This window comes from Microtus ochrogaster, unplaced genomic scaffold, assembly GCF_000317375.1.
Source record: "Microtus ochrogaster isolate Prairie Vole_2 unplaced genomic scaffold, MicOch1.0 UNK66, whole genome shotgun sequence".
Lineage (NCBI taxonomy): Eukaryota > Metazoa > Chordata > Mammalia > Rodentia > Cricetidae > Microtus > Microtus ochrogaster.
The window spans coordinates 2,064,105-2,084,431 of record NW_004949164.1 but is presented as its reverse complement, the minus strand read 5'-3'; the positions used below and the strand labels follow the sequence as shown (position 1 = coordinate 2,084,431).

The 20,327-nt window shown below is 42.8% G+C and overlaps 3 non-coding genes across 3 annotated transcripts; all 3 read left to right on the top strand.

The window, feature by feature from the left end:
• Positions 1–5,354: 5,354 nt before the first annotated feature.
• Positions 5,355–5,436, top strand: Trnas-cga. Its single transcript has one exon. It is a non-coding gene; the product is annotated as a tRNA-Ser (tRNA).
• Positions 5,437–6,286: 850 nt separating this feature from the next.
• Positions 6,287–6,359, top strand: Trnar-acg. The gene has a single exon. It is a non-coding gene; the product is annotated as a tRNA-Arg (tRNA).
• A 6,480-nt stretch (positions 6,360–12,839) lies between these two features.
• On the top strand, positions 12,840–12,912 carry Trnav-aac. The gene has a single exon. It is a non-coding gene; the product is annotated as a tRNA-Val (tRNA).
• Positions 12,913–20,327: the final 7,415 nt, after the last annotated feature.

The window sequence follows — 20,327 nt, the reverse complement described above, 5'->3', positions numbered from 1 at the left end:
AATCAACTCGACGTAGTCACTTGTGCCAGTATTCTGGAAAATCCTGAGAAACAAACGAAACCTTGAAATAACGCCACCATCTCCAACAGAATACAAATATCTAAAGGCATGATTTTTGCTCTCTGGGAAACAGGTGTCTTCTTAGGCTGCCTTTATAAAATCACGATAGTGTCAAGTTTCTGTTGTTTGATTGTCCAAAGCAAAGGATGAGAAACACAGAAAATAATCTGTATAGACCTTGATAAGTGCCCACCCTACCCCAGTTTGTCTTCTGTAGATCATGCATTTTTATCCATCCATAGTTCTCATGGTCATTCTTCATAATTAGCCTGTCTTCATGAAGCCTAACATGATAGATTTGCCTGTTTCTTCGGGACTGCCAGTCCTTAAAATGTTGTTTATTTGCCTGCTTACTTCAGTGCTGGCATTACAAACATGCACCCTTAACCCAGTCCGTATAAATCTTGGTGGAGTGTTTATTGTCATTGTTGTTTGGGGTGTTTTGTTTGTTTGTTTGGTTTCTGAGACAATGTTTCTCTGTATAGCCCTGACTGCCCTGGAACTCTCTCTGAAGACCAGGCAGGCCTCAAAATCAGAGATCTATGTGTCTGCCTCTGCCTTTGCCTCCAAAGTGCTAGGATTAACATTGTGCACCAAGACCACCTGCTTTAAATCTTGTTTTTATACTACTAATCATAATACTTCTCTTGTCTGTTTATCCTCCCTTTTACAGGCCTGGGTCCCAGTGGTTAGTGAGTAAAGATATTTCTTCTCCCCTACAAAGCATGGGAAGGACACAAAAACCAGGGAAATTCAGTAGATTAGGGATGCTGGCCTGGGTTGACATTTTTGGTAAGATTTAGAAATTTTCTATCTGTAATAAAGTAAGGGTGAAAGGTGAGAACTATGACCTTCCTGAACCAAGTTTACTGAAATGATTCTCTAGTTCCAGCTTTTGACTCCAGTGAGAGCTGGGAGTAGCTGTTCTACCCATCCTGAGAATGTTAGTGTCTCTTGCAGAGAGACAGGACACTGTTCTGTCTGGGGGAGCTGTTCTCTGAGACTCTCCTGATACTCTTCAGGATGTGTCCCTGACCCTTGGGGGTAAAATCAAAGTGTGACTTTTGAGAAGATGTGTCACAAACCAGAAGAAGTACGCCATTTTAGTCATCATTCATTTATTCATTTATTCACTGGGGACAGCGCCACACTGCAGCCCAGGCTGGTCTAGAACTTGTGCCAATCCTCCTTCCCGCCCTCAGCCTTCTGGCTACTGCGATTACAGGCCACCATGCCACGTTAAATTTCTCCATGTGTACTGATTGAAATCCGACAAACCTAAAGAAGAAGGAATTTTGAGGGTGTGGGATCAAGGGAGAAGGGTTATAAACATTGTATCAGATCAAACTCATTGACTCTTAGGCTGAGATTCCTGAGCCAGGGCTACAGGTCAAGGGGATGGGGATGGCTCCAAGTGATTCCGGTTAATTAACGCATGAGCCACAGTTAGAGCAAACCAACAAAATGGAACTGAAATATCAGGTCCTCTTTAATACACTGCAGAGCAAAATGCCTACAGACTGGAGAGATTCAAATGCTAAAACGAGATTTATAGGATACAGGCCTTCCTTGAAAATGGTGTCACGCTTCACCAGAGGGCCTTTCGCCATGGTTGTGAGAAACATTCATGCACAAAGCTCTAGTGAACTCAGCATGTTGCGATCCGGCTGCCTTCGCTCCCCCTGACGGACAGCGGAACTTCCTTGTACTCTGTAATTGACAAGGATGTTTGTGTTTTTCCTGGCCGGTGATTTTCCGCAGAGGTGTTCCCAGTACAGGATGCTCTAATTTTGACCTCTGGCTGCTCAGCAGGTCTCGGGCCATCTGCCTAAAGGTATAAAAGGCTCTAGCTCAGGGCAAATAAAAGTTGCTGTTCTTCCACCTGAAAAGAAGGCTCCGCGTCTCAATCCCGGCACCCTCTCTGCCAGTCTCGGCATGAAGATTCCCTGGCGCAGCACAGCAGTCACTGAGATGAGTAGAAGTCAGAGCGAGAAGACCCAATGTGGTCACTAGACTACCAAAGACAAGATGGAAATGGCGCGGCCCAATTGCATCTTCTGGAGATTCCTCACTCCAGTGTGAGAGCATTGAGAGATGGAAATTGTAGAGGGTAATTAGAGTTAAATGAGGTCACAACGTGGGACTGTAATCCAGTGCAGCCTGTGTCCTTGTGTGACGGAGGAAAGGACATGAGCGATCTCCCTCCCTACATGCACAAAGATCTCACTAGAATAGAGACAGAAGGCAGAGAGACATGTCTTACCAGAAACGAACCCCGGCAGCTCTTTGATCCTGAACTAGCCTCCAGAATTCTAATAAAATACTTTTGCTATGTGCCGGTGGCCATGTCAGAGGAACAGCAGGTGGCAATAGACTTCAGGAGAGGGGCCCACCAGAATGCAAGGCCCTGATGAGTGAATCTCGGGTAGGCAAGGCCCTGGTGGCTTTGACTCCAGAATGTCTCTAGCTACTCCTGTGCCTTTAGGTTTGCCACCTCCATTTTTAACTGATATCCGGCATAGTGGGAATGGGTGTTGGGGGGATCCCCACTGCCTTTAATGTGATGTGATTACCTCATGGAAATACCTCATTCTGCTGGGCATTTTTATCTGTGGATTATTATAAAGATGATTTCCTTTTAAGCTGTACTGTTTAAAGTGTTGCCACTGCCCCGGGTAAAGCAAGAGCTGCAGAGGATAGAAAATAGGACCAAAGAAGTGTCATGCACTAGGACCTATGAGTTTCTCTTGAGGAGAAATATCCACTATGGTTTAGATTAACGATTAGAAAAACAAAAGAGTCCTAGGAATTAGCTCGAGTTCTTCCTGATACTGGGAAATCTATTCACAGGCTTGAGCATCATAGCAAAGCTTTAAACAATTGACTTCATGTAACTAGAAAACAAAGATAGTTAAGATAGTTGGACAGAACTCTGAACTATGAAGAGTGAAACTAGTCACCTGTTTTTCTAACAATTATAAAGACTCTGTTTATGTAAATAGTTAGGACTGAAAGGTTCATGACCTATAAGAAGTCTAAAAGATAAATATGTATGTGGGTTCTTGGAGATAATTTTTCACCTCTAATATATAAATCGTTTAATTTTGTAGGGATATGGAAAACATGTTGAATTTGACTTGTATTCATTGTAACCATTCACTTAGAAAATAGGATGTGACCACATTGTAATTTCTATATTGCTTAAGATTCTGCTGGGATATAGATGCTGTAAGGGAAAACATAAAGAAGGCAGAAGGAAAACACCAGGAAAGATGGAGAAGGATGCTATCAGGAAGTAGTAAGAAGGAAGGCATTAGGAAGAAGAAAGAAGGGAAACATTAGAAGAACAGGGCAGAAAAAATAAGAGTAGAACAGGCAACAGAAAGAATAATAAAATAGGAGAGAAGCTTTTATCCCTCAGAAAAAGAAGTCTATGTTTTCTTGCCAACTCTGCATCTCGCTCCTGGTCTCTCTGGCCTGCAGAAGGCTGGTCCCTCTGCAGCTATGCAAACCTCCCAATTTGTGACATCTCAGAAAGTAATAAAGGAGAGGCTCTTTAATAACAATAGCATGCAGCCTGTCCTAACTAATGCTCAAGGGGGACTGGCCTCAAGTAGAAAGTTGTCGGTTTATGTAGCACAAGTTTTACCATTTTAATCTTACGTATGCTTTTGTCTGAAGATGAATCTTTAGATTCCCACCCCAAGTCACACTTTGAGCAGTTAAGTAGGTGAAACAGAAGCTGAAACTGTCGGTTCAGTCTAAAAAAAATCTTCAAAGCCAGTGAAGAAACCGTCTAGGGTCCGTTATTTGTTAATTATACATTCTTGTAGAGATTTTCTTTTTTCCCAGAGTTTTTCTGCATACCCTGGGCTGTGCTGGAACTCTCTGTGTAGACTAGGCTTTCCTAAAACTCAGAGACTCACTTGCCTCAGCCTCGCAAGTACTGGAATTGAAGGTGTGCGCCACCATGCCCAGCTCTTGGCGTAATATTTTGTAAAAATACATGAATAATCTAACACTAATATGTCTTCCATGGTAATCATTTATGCACTTTGATCTCAACATGGATTTTACAGTAAAGATTTATATGCACACACACACACACACACACACACACACACACACACCTTATAGTCTCATTTTCTTATATGTTTTCTTTCTTTGAAACAGGGTCTCATAGTCCAGAATTTTCTACGTAGTGGAGGATTGCCTAGAATTTATGCTTCTCCTGCCTCCACTGATGAGAAGAGTCAAAGGATTATTTGTGTTTATTATCAAGCAAAATCTGTACTAGGTAATCACAGCAAAGAATGGGGAATCCAAAATGAGTCTCCAGCTGCTCCGCTGCTGCGGCCCGCTAGCCTTCCACGTTCCAAAGGGCCAGGGCATCATCCCTGGGCTCCGCCTTCTTTCGGGTCCCTTATTTCCCCTAACACTCCTCCTCTCGAGAACTAGAATTACAGGTGTCTAACCACAGCCAGCTCTTTAACATGCATAAGACTTCACTATGCGTGTGTTGCCATAAAGTACCTGCTGAAATTATTCTGAATTATTTAACATTAACAAGATAATTATTTTTAAAGACTCATATTGCTGATGATTCCTCCAATCTTGCAGTTCCAGATAATACAGAAGAGAATGAGCTCTACCCCAGCAGACCCCCTGGAGTGGGCAAACATTTTTAGAAATGCCATCTGAGAAGGCACATGAATTTTGAATATGGATAGATTTTGCTAAACTGCCTCCCTAGGGAGCAGTGCCTCTCGAGCTGTGTGGAGAGAGGATGATTGAATAAGATTGTTAGTGTATATACAACTAACTCAGCCTTTATTCTCTAACAGAACTATGAAGAAAAATCGATTATCTGTGAGTACTGGAGTGGGGAAGAAGAAGGTTAAAAACTCTGGTGTGCTGCAATATTGCTATCCTTTATTTAGTTATTTATTTATTTATTTATTTATTTATTTATTTAAGATTTCCACCTCCTCCCCTTGCTATCCTTTTAAAACCTGTAATTTGGGGCCTAAAAGCCTGTAACGATAGAGTCAAATTAAGAAAGGCTGGGGGGAGAGATCTGATTAGGTTTTGACCAAGTGACTGCCTTCTGTGTATTGCTGAAAGGAAACTGTCCAATAGACGGGAGTGTGTGACATTGATAGAATTATAGTGCTCAATCCTTGCAAATGCCTTTTATGTGATTTTTTATAGTGCTCAATCCTTGCAAATGCCTTTTATATGATTTTTTTTTTGTTTAGGACATATGTGAAAAATAGCAGCTCTGTGCATAGCTAGCTGTGATGGCCGAGTGGTTAAGGCGTTGGGCTCGAAACCCAATGGGTTATTCCCGCGCAGGTTCAAATCCTGCTCACAGCGTACAAGGGCTTTGCTATATCTTTTCTCTCGAAGACCCATAGCTTTTCCTCTAAAGCATTTCCGTGGTAGTGTTAAACTCTAAAATATAGAACTCTTTCATGTTACTTTTAAATTAGAATAAAGATGCTTGAAAACTACCCAGTAGCAATACTTGCAGTGCAGCATCCAGGCTGGCCCAAACTCAATCAGAAAAGGTTTGACCAACTCTGTTGTGTTTTCACTCACATTAACAAACAACACTTAAATAAGATTCAGCCAAGCTTTCTTTTATATTTTTAAGATAACTCCACAGGTAAAAACCAAAATGCTGGGGTTTAAAGTTTTGTATCCCCACGTCTGGCACATTTTAATTTTCAATTGAACTCTGAGCGTCTAAATTTCTGACTGAATTGAGATTGTAAAACTTAAGATATTTAACTTTGTGGTGCATACCGGCAATCCCAGAACTCCAGGAGCCTGAGGCAGGAGAATTGCCATTTTGAGGCCAGAATGATACTGTTTCAAAACATCTAAAAATAAGAGGAGGAGAGAAGGAAGGGGAGGAAAGAGTGGGTTTCGTTTCATCCCTCTTTCAATTCAGTCAACCGGGCTGGAGGTGAGAGGTTGGTTAATGTCAGAGGAACCAACTGCTTAAATTAATGGAAACCAAGAGGCGCCGAGAATAGAAGACAAAACTTTTATAACGTAAGTGGCGTACAGGCAGGAAATTCCTTTATGAATGTAAAACATTTTAAGGGTTGTAAATTACACAAATCGAACATTTGTTGAGTTTACATGACTTGACACTAGGTCGGCCTTTAATTTAATGAAGTAGCTAATAATAAATAGTGGAGAACTACCCCCTCATGGCGGGCCAGTGGCGCAATGGATAACGCGTCTGACTACGGATCAGAAGATTCTAGGTTCGACTCCTGGCTGGCTCGGCCTAAATTTTTTTTTTTTTTCCTTTAACTCAAACGAGAAATTCCTGTTCGGTTGTTCAAATCCATAACCGGAACAGATTAACTCTTGAAGAGCCCGGATCTGGCACTCACTAGATTTTGTCTTGCCCTACACGACCCAACAACATGATATTTCTAAAAACAGAAAGGATTGTACTTCTGAAACATTACCAGCACCGTGTGGAGAAAAAGAAACCAACACAAAAGACACATACTGCATGTTGTTATTGAAATTAAATGTCCAGACCACCAAAGCTAGAATTAGGACGTATCACCGGTTGCCCGGGACTGGAGAAATAAAAAATTTGAAGTCAGATAGCAATGACTGTTAATGATTCAGTACATGAATAATCACTGGATTGACCACTTTAAAACGTTGAGCTTTAGTGCGCATGAATTATATCTTAATTTTTGAAAAATCACAGTAGCAGAGGGAAAAATTAAAAATTGATTAATATTTTATTCGTTTATCCCGCCAAGCCCTGAGCTGGGCTCCACCGGTGGCTAAGCTTCTACCGTCCCTGAGCTCCTCCTGGAGAGGCGAGAAAAATGGCAGATACTGAGGCTAGAAAGCGGTCTGAGAAATTGTTCATATTTGAAAACGATCCTAGACAAAATTAAGAGTCAGAGGGTATAGGAAGATCCAAAAGTGCAGTTTTGGGGCAGTGTCTGAACAGGTGAATCTGCCTTCTAAGGTTTTCCTCGACGTGAGGCTTGAGACGTGGAACAGGGAGAAGATGCTCGAAAAGGATCTCAAGGCGAAATCCAAAAAGAACACAGATTAAATTAAATTGAGATATGCACCATAAACTCCTTCCAGAAGTTTATATCACATAGTTTGAGTTTTAATCCGTGCTAGGATTAAAAGAATGAAGTTACACGAAGGCCGGACTGTGTCTAACCCATGCCCAGTTGAGATGGACGGGAAACGCGGGAGTGTGGAGCGCCTCTGACTTTCTCGTGTTAGAGAACCGCTGACCCACAGATTCCACGGCGAGTGTACTTTGTGCATAGCATCACTGCATGTAGCCAGTCTGGTCAGCCCCAAGGCATGTTGGATATTTTATGGTGAGTCTTTCATCGCTTCCCACTCTGCGTGTCAGTTCTCTTCAGGCTAAACTGCCTGTAAATTGCCGGACTGACTGAACACGAAGCTGGTCACAGTTTTCCTGTGCTTCCTTTTCCGATGTGTGTATACGCAGGGCTGTGTTGAAACATGTGCCCCTCCTGACTTAAAGACTACAGATAACTGAGACATGCATAATTTTCATTTCTTGACTCATCTATGAGCTGAGGTCTCCTAGTTACCAAAACAGTCTGAAAAATAAGGAAAGGCATCCAGGGAGAGGGACCAGGGCGTATGAACAAGTGGTTTCACCCACACACATAAAATAAAGATGAGCTCCCCGGGTGAGAGGGAGGGACAGCTTCCCAAGGAGATACAACCTCATTTTATAATAAATTGTTGAATCTCAGTGTGGAGAAGAAAGAAATTATTAGCTGAGAGAAGTTTTTGCATTCTTGCTAAAAATATAAGAAAACCCTTTCTGACACGGGTTAACACGACTCTTAGAAAACATGATGAATCAAACCCTCTATGAAAGACAGGCAGGCATGTTCTACAGTTAGAAGAGGAGTTGGCGAAGACCATGTCTGATCAGTGAGATACATGGAGAATATTTCTAGAACTCAAAGCTCATTAGTAAGAATGCCACCTGTGCTGGGCACGGTGCTACAAGCTGTATTTGCAGCATTTAAGAGCCCAGGCAAGAGGATCTGGAGTTCAAGGCCAGCCCAGGCCCTGTCTCAAAAACTAAAACAAGAAAAGATGCTTACATCTTTGGAGAGATACAAATTAAAGCCCCTAAGATGCCTGAATATTTACGATAGCTAAAACTAGCAACTGTTGGGGAGGATGTGAAGGAATGCAAACACTGGCTCACGGTTGGCGTGTGGCTTTCAGAAACAACTAAGCAGTTTCTCCTTAAACTTGTCAGGCAAAGGTGATAACAGGACATTAAGAATCCTCACTGTCATGAGAGGTGACAGCAACAGATTCTGAGAATAACTGGGCAAATAGCAGCTGCTCCAGCCACCAGGCCCAAGGACAGTGTCATTATACCCCGCGATGCTCCAATAACATCTTTCTCTTCTGAAAAGGTAACCAACCCAAGGATCCCACCCCCAGCCCACCACCCATGGTTTTTGGGGGGGGGGTTGTTGTTGTTTTAGAATTCTCTTTGATGTTTGGATTGTCTCCTACTTAATTAAGTAAATTGAAAACTTCATGTGGATTGATGCTTTCCTAAACGTTCTGGCTGACCCTTCCCTTGAAGACTTATCTGGCTGTCTGCTCGGTGAGGGAGTCTCCTATCTCTGTCCTCAATCCTACAGGATTACTGAGAAGCTTATCCCTGATGCAGCTGCTTCAGCACGCCACACGGTTTCCTCAACCGCTCCTCCTGGAGTAAATTGTCTCAACCCAGGTTTCTTTAGCTAAAAACCAGATTTAGAGGGCCCATCCCCGATCGCTATGGTCCAAAAGTACCTTGACTTCTATTCAAATACCTGCTTGATACTGCTTGTCTGGGAGGTAAGAGAAAACACTCAAAAACTGGAATTTTACATAAAGAACTCTTTCCTTCAGGAGGGAAGATGAGCTCAAAGGTTCAGTAAGATTCTGCTGGGAGTGGGACTCGAACCAACAGACATATCTGTTGGCTATTAAATCTAACACCTTAAATATTCTGCCACCCCAGTCAGTAATAGAAAAACTTATCTGTTGTACCATACTAGATTATAATATCTAATCTGAGCGGTTATGATGTTTTATCTATAAAATCTGGAGTTAGGTTTAAAGGAAGCAAAGCCTTGTAGTGATGGTTAAAAAGTAAAAAAGAAAAACCTCATAACTCATACAATTTAGCCACTAAATTGTGCCACATATTATACTGAGTGTTAAAGGCAAGTGATCTCTGATTGTGTGACACTGCAGTAAATGAAGACTAGGATTTTTTAAAAATATTTATTTATTTATTTATGTATAATATTCTGTCTGTGTGTATGCCTGCAGGCCAGAAGAGGGCACCAGACCCCATTACAGATGGTTGTGAACCACCATGTGGTTGCTGGGAATTAAACTCAGGACCTTTGGAAGAGCAGGCAATGCTCTTAACCTCTGAGCCATCTCTCCAGCTCCTAGGATTTTTTAAATAAAAAAAAAAATACAGGAAATGTAATAAAAGATTCGGTGTGCAGGAAAAGTAAGTGGAGTCATGATGAGGTGGAGGTGGAAGGCAGCAAACGGGCTCATGAGCCACTAGCCACTATCCAAGCCCACTGACTGCTTAGTCCGACGACTAAATTTGAAGGATGCCAGGGCGCACGCGCGGAGCTGGACTCCACAACAACGTCATTAGCAGCGAAGCGTTTTTTAAAGAAGAGCTGTAACTGCTCAAGCGTCGTCGTTCTCAGTACCAACCACGTACTTGTCGTAGCCCGTATCCGGGCAACAACGTCAGGGGACCGGTCCCTCCCGGCTTGATCATCCCTGGTTTGAGAAATCACAGGTAGAAATAACAGACACAGAAGAAATAGACTACGATAGATTCAGGAGACTGACCGTGAATACTGCAGCCTCGGGTTTATTTTTCATCGCCCTTTTATGCCCCAAGCCAAATGGGAGGGCAAAAGGACATTTTTATCGGTACACAAGGAAAAAAAAAAAAAAAACAAGAATTCAAAACATTAAGGAGCAAAACATCCATAGTAGCCAAACACCTTAGGCCAAACATCCTGTTATCTAGGCAAGACGTGTTGCAACTTCACCTTAGGCCTGCTGCTTGACCTTGAAGGAGCAAAGCAAGCTTGAACTCTCACCCTAAGTCAAGACAGAACGGAGTCGCTTCTACGGGCTCCCACAGTCCTTGTCACAAGCCACAAGCACAGAACCCACCATGTCAGCAGGACACTGGCCAACATGGAGGCGATGGGGAAAGAGCTCACTACAGCAAGTCTCAGGCTGGGTATTTGGAAGATTGTGTCAAAAGACTGTGAAGATTTCTAGAGTGAGATTAAATAAATCATAAGGTAGAGTTCATAATCTATACTTCAGAAAATATTGAGGGCCACAAAAATAAATACCCCTCTGTTGTTTTGGTTTCCAGAGAAAAGAATCAAGATGTGTGGAGGGGGAGGTAGAGAATTCATGGTAGAGCCTTTGTCTACCATGTACAAGGCCGGGTGTTTGACTCCCAGCACAATAGACAAAAAGGGTTATGTCAGCTACCCCACACAGAACAGAAGGGGCACAGTTCTCCCTAACTTAACAGCATTAATGCAGAAAATTCGGCTTTTGTGGGGGAATTCCTGAAGCTTGCCAGGTTCACAAACATGCCTTCCTCAGGGAATGATGAATGTATCATTCAGCTCATTAGTACATTCATCTCAGGGTTCTGCCTCTGAACCCCCAGGTATTTGGTGCCCATGAGCAAAAAGGCCTGAGAGACTCTGGCCTCTGTGTATTGAGTGAAATCCAGGCTTGCCAGGACTAAGAGCTGATCAGGAATGACGTCTAAAGAAGGACAATATTTGATGTTGTTCTACCCCCTATCATGATGTACAGAAGAGGGCTTAAAAATATATTATTCTTGGACTGGAGAGCTGGCTCAGCCGTTAAAGGCTAGGCTCACAACCAAAAATATATTACGGTTCTTGCACTATACAGTAGAGTCATTTGTGGATTTAAATTTTTTTAATGCTTATCTAAAGAGTTTAAATATATATCGGGCTTGAGGGATGGCTCAGTGACTATGAGTGCTTGCTGCTCTTGCAAGTACCCCAGCTTGATTCCCAGCACCCATTTTGGGTGGTTCACAAACACCCATAACTCCAGGTCCCAAGTGTCTAGTGCTCTCTTCTGGCCTCTCATGGGCACTGCACTCAGACATGCATTCACGTTCAACTAAAAAGTTTTTAGAATTTAAATACCCATACATAGCAAAAATTAATATATATATATACATATATATATATACATACATGTTTGAACAATTTTAGAGTTAGAAACTCAAATGTGTGAATAATAACAGACTAGCAGATATAACGACTCTCCTATCTGCTGGTGGGAGCTCCACCACAATCACTCAGGAAAGCAACCTAAAACTTTACAATCAAGTTTAGAGTAGCCACACCCAGTGCAGGTGCCCACCTGTAATCCCAGCAATGAAATAGAAGGGTCTAGAGTTCGAGGCCACCCTTGCCTACATGATCCCCCGTCTCAAAAAGGAAGTTCATTACACCCAGTTATCTAGATATTCTCCTAGTTTGGTATGATTTTCATGTCCAATATCCAAAGATACAGTGTCACATGTAGGAAAATATTAACAGCAGCATTAATATTGATCTTCCAAAGTTGGATTCAACCTTAGTGCCATCACTGAGTAGTAAATAGCTAAAGGGTGGTAGATACTACGCAGTCATGAAAAGTAACAGAGTACATAGAACAACCCATGTAAACCTTAGGGAGTTCAAAACCAACTTGGCATAGTGGGATTTCCCCTTGCTAACATTCTCTGGGCTTCAGATTGTTTTACTGCCTTTACCTTCTCATCTTTTGGTCTTTGTGTGTTTCTGCTTTTCAGCACTTCTTGTGTCCTGCATACTACAGTGTGATGTGCAGACAGCAAAGGCTCTGCCCAGTCTGCCGTCATTATAGTTAGGTTTAGCCCTGCTCTACTGTGCGTTTGTTCACCACTAGGAACAAATGTGTGGCCCCTGGTGCTGCACGTATACATTTATTATCAGAGCACAGATACTTGTTCACTGATAGCTGTTTATACTGAATACAGTTTTCCTGTCCTGCCTTGAAGCTTCTCAGACACACCCGAGTCACTTATCTCTAACATTCTCCTGCAAACAATACCGTGATCATTCGCGTCGTTTTCCAGAAAGTGTCTCAATGAGCAGTTCGTGAAAGTGTTAGGATGAAAATTCAGCGAGGCGTTTTAGCCTAAGGATAGGAAGATAGGAGAGGCTCACTCAAGTCAAGAAAGGAGGAAACAAAACATAAGGAAATCCCTTTAAATAAAATTTCCCAGGAGTTCATCTGAGATTTCTCTACCTGGAGCTCGCAGAGCAATTACAGCTGTACCAGGCCCCTACTTCTTTCTTTGGGCTTTGTCACTATTGAATTTAAGAATCAAAGGTATGAAGACAGTAGGATCCTTTTTTGCTTGGTTGGTTGTTTGGATTTTTTGTTTGTTTGATTGTTTTGGGGGTTTTTGGTTTCTCTGTGTATTCTCGGTTATCCTGAAACTTGCTAGGTAGACCAGGCCGGTCTCCACTCAGAGATCTGTTTACGTCTGCCTTCCGATTGCGAAGATTAAAGACGTCCGCCACCACGGCCCCGCTAATAGGATCTATTTTTAACTAATTCAGAAAAGCACAGCACTGACTAAGGGCGTTTCCGTAGTGTAGTGGTTATCACGTTCGCCTAACACGCGAAAGGTCCCCGGTTCGAAACCGGGCGGAAACATGATTTTGGGTTTTTTTGCTTAAGTGCCAGTTCTTAAATTTGCCTGCTTTTCTTTGCAGTAAGACTGCCAAATACAATGACAGTTAAAACATAGCTTCATTTTAGCCACTCCTGACCAAGCGGGTAGCTCCTTTCACCGAGATGGGCAAAGTGAAATAGGGGCTAAGCAGAGATATAACAGTGCAGACTAACAAAGTGTTTTGGAGTTTCTTCTTTGGTGTCGTTTTTGTTTTAGGTTTTTTGTTTTGTTTTCCCTAATTTTTTTAAAAAAAGGGTCTTTCTTTTTTTAAAAAAAAATAATTATTTATTATGTATACAATATTCTGTCTGTATGCCTGAAGGCCAGAAAAGGGCGTCAGACCTCTTGAGCCACCATGTGGAGCCACATTGTGGTTGCTGGGAATTGAACTCAGGACCTTTGGAAGAGCAGGCAATGCAGACTAACAAAGTGTTTTGGAGTTTCTTCTTTGGTGTCGTTTTTGTTTTAGGTTTTTTGTTTTGTTTTCCCTAATTTTTTTAAAAAAAGGGTCTTTCTTTTTTTAAAAAAAAATAATTATTTATTATGTATACAATATTCTGTCGGTATGCCTGAAGGCCAGAAAAGGGCGGGCGCAGTTGTGAGCCACCATGTGGTTGCTGATAATTGAACTCAGGACCTTTGGAAGAGCAGTCTTAACCACTGAGCCATCTCTCCAGCCCCCAAAAAGGTCTTTCTTTAAAAAAAAAATAATTAGGGATGAAGAGATGACTCAGCAGTTAAGAGCATTTGTTGAAAGTTTAATTCTCAGAACTCAGGTCACATGCCCCCCCCCTCCCCACATACACACACAATTAAAAAATAAATGTTAAAGAAATTTTAAAAAGTAATTTAATATAAGAATCACTTTATTGTAATGACTGGCTATTTTTTTTTTCAAGACAGGGTTTCTCTGTGGCTTTGGAGCCTATCCTGGAACTAGCTCTGTAGACCAGGCTGGTCTCGAACTCCCAGAGATCTGCCTGCCTCTGCCTCCCGAGTGCTGGGATTAAAGGCGTGTGCCACCATCGCCCAGCTGAATGGCTAAATTTTTATTTGTGAGTTCATGCATGCCTTTTCATTGGGATGGTTGTTTTTTGTTTTGTTTTGTTTGCTTGCTTGCTTGCTTTTTTGTGTTTTTGGTTTATTTGGTTTGGTTTTGTTTTTGAGACAGGGTCTCACTGTGTATCCCTGGCTGGCCTGAAACTCACAGATACCTACCTGCCTTTGCCCTACCCCACCCCGAAGTGAAGGAATTACAGGGATAGGCCAGGGTACCCCAATGTGGGGAATATCTTATGCAGAAAAAAAAAAATGTGTTAAATGTGTGGGGAACCAGATGTGTTAAACACCTATAGCTAGGGATGACTAAACATTGACAAATGGCCCCTTTTCAAATATGAGAATTCTAAGTTTTGTGTTCTTCCGGTATTATATTTGTCACTTGTTGCTCTTACCTGCATGCAATTCTGTAATTGGTATGTCCTCAATATTCTGCAGTAAACGATGAGCTTTAAAGTTTTGGTTCCTTTACATATGTGTTTTACTAGATATAACCCAAAATATTCTCATGTTTAAAGAAGCACTCAAGGCGGACTGGAGAGGTGACCCAGCAGTTAAGAACTGTTCAGAGGCCTGCAGGTTTATTCCCAGTACCTGCGGGAAGGCTGTAACTCCGGTTCCAAAGGACCTGCTGCCCTGTCCCTGTCCCTGACCTGGGCAGGCACCTGGCAAGTAGCACACAGATACATAGGCAAGCAAGACATAAATACATTTCAAATAATTTTGAGGCCCCAAAATGTGAGCCTATTCTACTTTGTCTGAAGGTCAGAGAGTTTGGCTCTCTCAAAGTTGTTAACAACAGTGTGGCTACACACCCTGATCCAGGGTGTGGTTACTTGGTGCTTTGGACATTAAGATGGCCCATAGAGGTAGATCCACTCCATCCTGAATCAAGCATACTTCTGCTCCTTTTTTTGAAATAGGTTTGACTTAGGGAGTGGCTGCCAACAGGATACTTTGTGTAGGATGTTTTCACTGCCCCAACCATCAGATACTTTTCTCAAGAAATAATAGCTTGATTGTCTCAAAGTATTGAAGTGATGTGGGAGTGTCATATATCAATCTGTTGATTTCATTGGTTAAGTAATAAACAAACTGCTTGGGCTCATAGCTTAGAACATAGGTGGGTGGAGTAAACAGAACAGAATGCTGGGAGGAAGAGGAAGTGAGGTAAGATGCCTCAGACAGAGACGACATGCTCCCATCTCCAGGGCGGACGCGAGAGCTCTGCTCTCTGAGGCAGATGCGATTCAGCTCCGACCCAGGATGGATGTAGGCTAGAATCTTCCCGGTAAGCGCACCTTGGGGTGCTACACACAGATGATTAGAAATGGGCTAAATTAATATGTGAGAATTAGCCTAGAAGAGGCTAGATAGAAATGGACCAAGCAGTGTTTAAAAGAATATAGTTTCGGTGTAATTATTTCGGGTAAAGCTAGCCGGGTGGTGGGAAGCAGCCTGCCGCTCTTATTACTACATTGAAGCAAGTAACTGCTCTAGTTGTCTTTTGTATCATGGTAAAGCAGTCTTTTGCCTTCTTCTCCCCTTTTGTGTATGGAAAAATTAAACACCGGGTGAACTCAGAAGTCAGAACTCATTATCCAGGGGAGACTGAGTGGCCCTCCCGGTACTACCCTATGTCTCTGTGTTTCTTTCTTATCCCTGTTCCTCCTACCTAACTTTCTTAATCCTCAAGCGCTACCCAAAAACATATGAACCCGCTGCATCTAGGATCACTACAGAAGTCACCCCACAGTGGTTCCCGACAAAATAAAAACAAGAATTTTTTTTAATGTATATCCAAAGGGCCAATGAAATATCTCAACACGTAAAAGCACCTGCTGCCAAGCCTGAAGACCTGAATTCATACCCCAGGTTCTCCATGGTGGAAGGAGAAAGAATATTCTAGACAGCTTTCCTCCGACCTCCACCCATGTGCCCAGCATTATTATAAACACACCCACGGTCAATCTTTTCACAAATATTTACTGAATGCCTTACTCTGCCTACAGAACTGTTCAGTGTTCTGGGGGTACGGGTGGGACATCTTCATGAACAGAAATTATGGTAGATATCAGTTGGTAGTGAAAAAGGAAAAATATAGGAAAGAGGAAGAGAAAATAAAAGGGAGAAAGATAAAGAAGGGGGAAGAAGAAAGGGAAAGGGAGAAGGGGAAGAAGAGAGAAGAAAAGCGGTCAATGACAAAATGAGTAGGTGTTCAGACAGAATGAAGAAAAGACAACGTTCAATTGCAATTTTAGACCTTCCTTTACAGTGTGTGCCTGGGTGTGGAGTCACTGCGATGAGATTTTTATAGGCAAGAAAAGGTATGTAGACACCTGTGCAAAGGATGGAACTGCACGCTGGGCATTCTCAGCACCACACTTTAACCAACCACATAAGGGCCAACTTTGTAAAAATTTTATAAGAACAAACATTCATGTTCGTGCTTTTAAAGAAATTTTTTCTCCCCTGGCCGAAAGATTTTCGTTCAGATAATCTTGACTTCCAGCACGCAGCATTGCTTTTAAGAGTCTTCCTGCGTCCCCTCGCTCCACAGAACAGAGATGAGTTTAGAGATAAGAGCGGTTTGGGGGGGGGGGGGGTAACTTCTTGTATCCGGGAGAAAATGCCTTAAACGCGCCTATTACAACATCCACCAGAGAAGCTTCCAACCTGGAATCCGGAGACCCTGAGAAGAATCTGGAAGAAGCTGCTTGCTAGCGCATTAGGTACAAGGCTGGCTAATGAGAAGCCCTGGAGCTCTCGGGCTCCTCTCCCTTTGGGAAGAGGGGACCCAGCGGGTTCACGGCCTTGGGAGGACGCCAGGGCGCGTGTGTCTGCTGCTCCGTTTCTCAGTGTTTGTTTTATTTTATTTTGAGACCGGGTCGTACACTCTTTGTAACCCACAACGGCCTTGAATTCATAGCTATTCTCCTGTCTCAGCCTCCAGATTGAACCACCACACGAAACTTCATTTCGTGGTTTTATTATCCTTCAATATCTGGCTCCTTCCTCTTTCCTGACGGGTAAGCCTGTGCGGCCTGATCATTGTCTCTGGATTCCAGAGTGCCCACGCTCTCGTAGTAGGCGGCTCAGTCCTTTAATTCAATAAACAAAGGTAAAGCAAAAGGTGTGCAACCCAATTTCTGCGATTTCTCTGGCCTTCCGGTTTTCCTGAAGTGGTCAGCGAAGATCCTCTGATGTCTGACAAACAGGATTCCTGATGTTTTCTTCTTTCCAGAAAATTATTCTGAACAGGAAGGAATCAGTTGGCTTTGTCTGGGATGGCTTGGGGTAACAGCTCTGAGATCTGCTTCTCAGACCTTCCGACGATGCTTCCAAGACCTTTCGACGATGCTTCCCCACCCCTCCTCCTGCTTCCTGCCCCTGGAGGACTCCTGCCCTCCCGCTCCCGAAGAGCAGGTCTGTACCGGAACAGTGGCTGCTTTCGCGTTCACAACTGTCAGAGTCGGTTCTTAGCCCTCGATGCGCACAAGCTGATGGGCTCCAAAGAACCAGTGATGCAGAGGATCAGCCGGGGCCAGCAGTCTCGCCGGGCCAGAAGCTGCACTGCTTCTTAGACAGACGCGCGGAGGCGAAGGTCATTTTCAAGAGCCGCTTAAAGCAATTAAGGCGCACAGGTGGCAAGTGCGCGCTCTCCACATCCCCCCCCCCCCCACACACACACCCCGGCTTTTTCTTAGGTTTGTTTCCTTCCTGAGCCCCCATGACCTCTGTTGTAAGCTATCTGCCTCAAAGCAGTCTGGCCTGGAAATCATTCATTAGTACTGAGAAGCCTTAAATGAGCGCCAATCCTCCTGTCGCAGCTTCCCAGATTGCTAGAATTACATGTGTGAATAACCACATAACCACACCCGACTCGGCAGCCGTTTTGTTGCTGCTGCTTGTTTTTGGTCTGGTGGCTGTTATTTGCGAAGGAGCGTGGCATACCCCGCCTGAGCACTCAGGGTGCTTGACTTTGCTTTGGTCTCGGAGGCTGTTCCCAGTGCAAAGAAAATTAAAGCAAACGATGCAAAACTGAGCTTAATCATTTTACCCTTAAGTTGAGCCCTGAAGCTTTAAATGTTCTCCCTAATTTTGATAAAGTTCGTAGTCTTCGTACACACTTTTCACAACTAATTTACTTTTTATTCTAAGCTCGAACAATGACTGCTTTTCCTTAACTATAATTGTTGATGTTTTCTAAAGGGCGAAGAATGGTTCTTGCCCACCTGTGGGGTGTGTGTGTGTGTGTGTGTGTGTGTGTGTGTGTGTGTGTGTGTGCCGTAAGAAATAAGTGATAGTGACACCAACCAAAGTCGAGGACTATCAAGAACAACCAAGGTTCCAGTCAGTGGCAGAGACCCTTTTTATCAAAGCACACTGTAACTAAGGTGTGAGAACCACACAAAGACACCCACCTTTCACCATTTTCTCTTTATCATCTCACCAAAGAGAAAGGCATCTTAGACCCCAGTCTAGACAAAGAAATATATTCAGTAGCTTACATAAAGAAAAAAAAAACGCGGTAACAAGATATCCTAGCCTCGAGCAGCAGCAGAGAGGGAGGGGTTGATTCTGGTGGGAAATCTTGATAAGCTAGCACAGTCTACAAAACAGCAAGTCAGGGCACTGGGGAGTGAGAAAAGTGCCCAGCTGCAGACCAACTGCCCCTACCACAACACCTATGCTCCAGTGCCCCAGCAATGTGCCCTCCGCCCTCTCCCAGAAAACAAAACAAAACAAAAACATTGTGGGGTCCCGGACTACTGCTCCAGAATCTGAAGCGCACCAGTCAGGAGATGTGGATGGGATGTAATATGAACCTGTGTGAGCTTCTTCTATTTCTGATGTGGATATTGCAGATGGATTCATAAAGTAACGACCAAATCTTCTTTTAGAACTATTTGGTTTGTATGTAAATACTGCTAGGGATTTACCAAATGTTGACCCTGTATGTGGTCGCTGCCCAGCTCCACTTTTTTGTTCTTGTCCTGGAACTGTGTAATCTAGTACTGGTTCTGACTCCAGCCAACAGGCCCCAGTGAAAAGTTTCTTCATTTTGTTGTCTTTTCCAGACTCTGTTCCCAGCAACTGTTGATTTATACTGTATAGATCTTCAATCTTAATCCTTGATTCCATTCCATGGAAATAAAAGGTGTGCTGTATGTTCTCCTGTAAGATTGTCTTGCAAGTTAGGCTTTCTAACTGCAAATATAAACTTATTTTATCTTTATAAAAAATAAACGATTGCATCATCTTGAATTTATTGAGCATATTATAAATTATGAAAAATTTGATATAATTATTGTGAAAATTTAAATGTAGAAATAAACATTTTATTTGTTTTACTTTTTAAAAGACTTATTTTGAGATGCTCTAATGCTGTATATGTGTGTGTGCGCATATAAGCATGTGAGTTCAAGTGCCTGTGGAGGTCGAAGTCATCAGAGCACCTTGAATTTCCATTTAAACTCCTTTAATATGTGTGAGTGTGTGTATCTGTATATGTATATAATTAAGAACAATCATACAAAGCTGGGTGTTGTCGTGCACACCTTTAATCCCAGCACTCTAGAGGCAGAGACAGGCAGATTTCTGTGAGGTCGAGGCTAGCTTGATCTATGAAGCAAGTTCCAGGACACACAGGATTGATATATGAAGAAATCCTGTCTGGTAAAACCAAAACAGAGAAAAAGAAGAGGAGGAGGAAGATGATGATGACAATTCAGACAGCAGCAGACTTTTATGCCATTCTCTGGGATCTTTAATGTTAGTTATCCCTCCCCATACTCCTTCCTCTACCTTACCCCACCTTACCCCCATCCCCCACTTCACTTAGCCCTTTCTTGTCTTTATTTCTATAACCCCTTCGTACTATTTGTGTTTTATCCTCTTTCCCTTGAGGACCACCTCCAATGTCCCCTTACTAGTTTCCTGACCTCTCTGGGTATCTGAATAAACAAACATCTAAAGATTCAAATCTAACATCCACACGAGACAAAACATATTTGCCCTTCTGGGTCTGTGTTACCTCACCAGGAATGACTGTTTCTAGCTTCAGTGACTTACTGGTGAATTTCCTAACTACATTTTCTTTGCAGCTAAATAATATATCACAGTGAAAATGTACCACTGCTTTCTTTCCATTCACCAGCTGGTGGACATCTAGGCTGTTTCTACTTCCTGGCTGTTGTGATTAAAGCAGCAATGAAGATGAGTTAACAAGTATCTCTGTGTAGAGGGGAGAGTCCTCTGAGCATAAGCCCAAGAGTGGTGTATCTGATCATGTGATAGATCTGTTTCTAGTCTGCTGAGGAAACTCCACATAGAT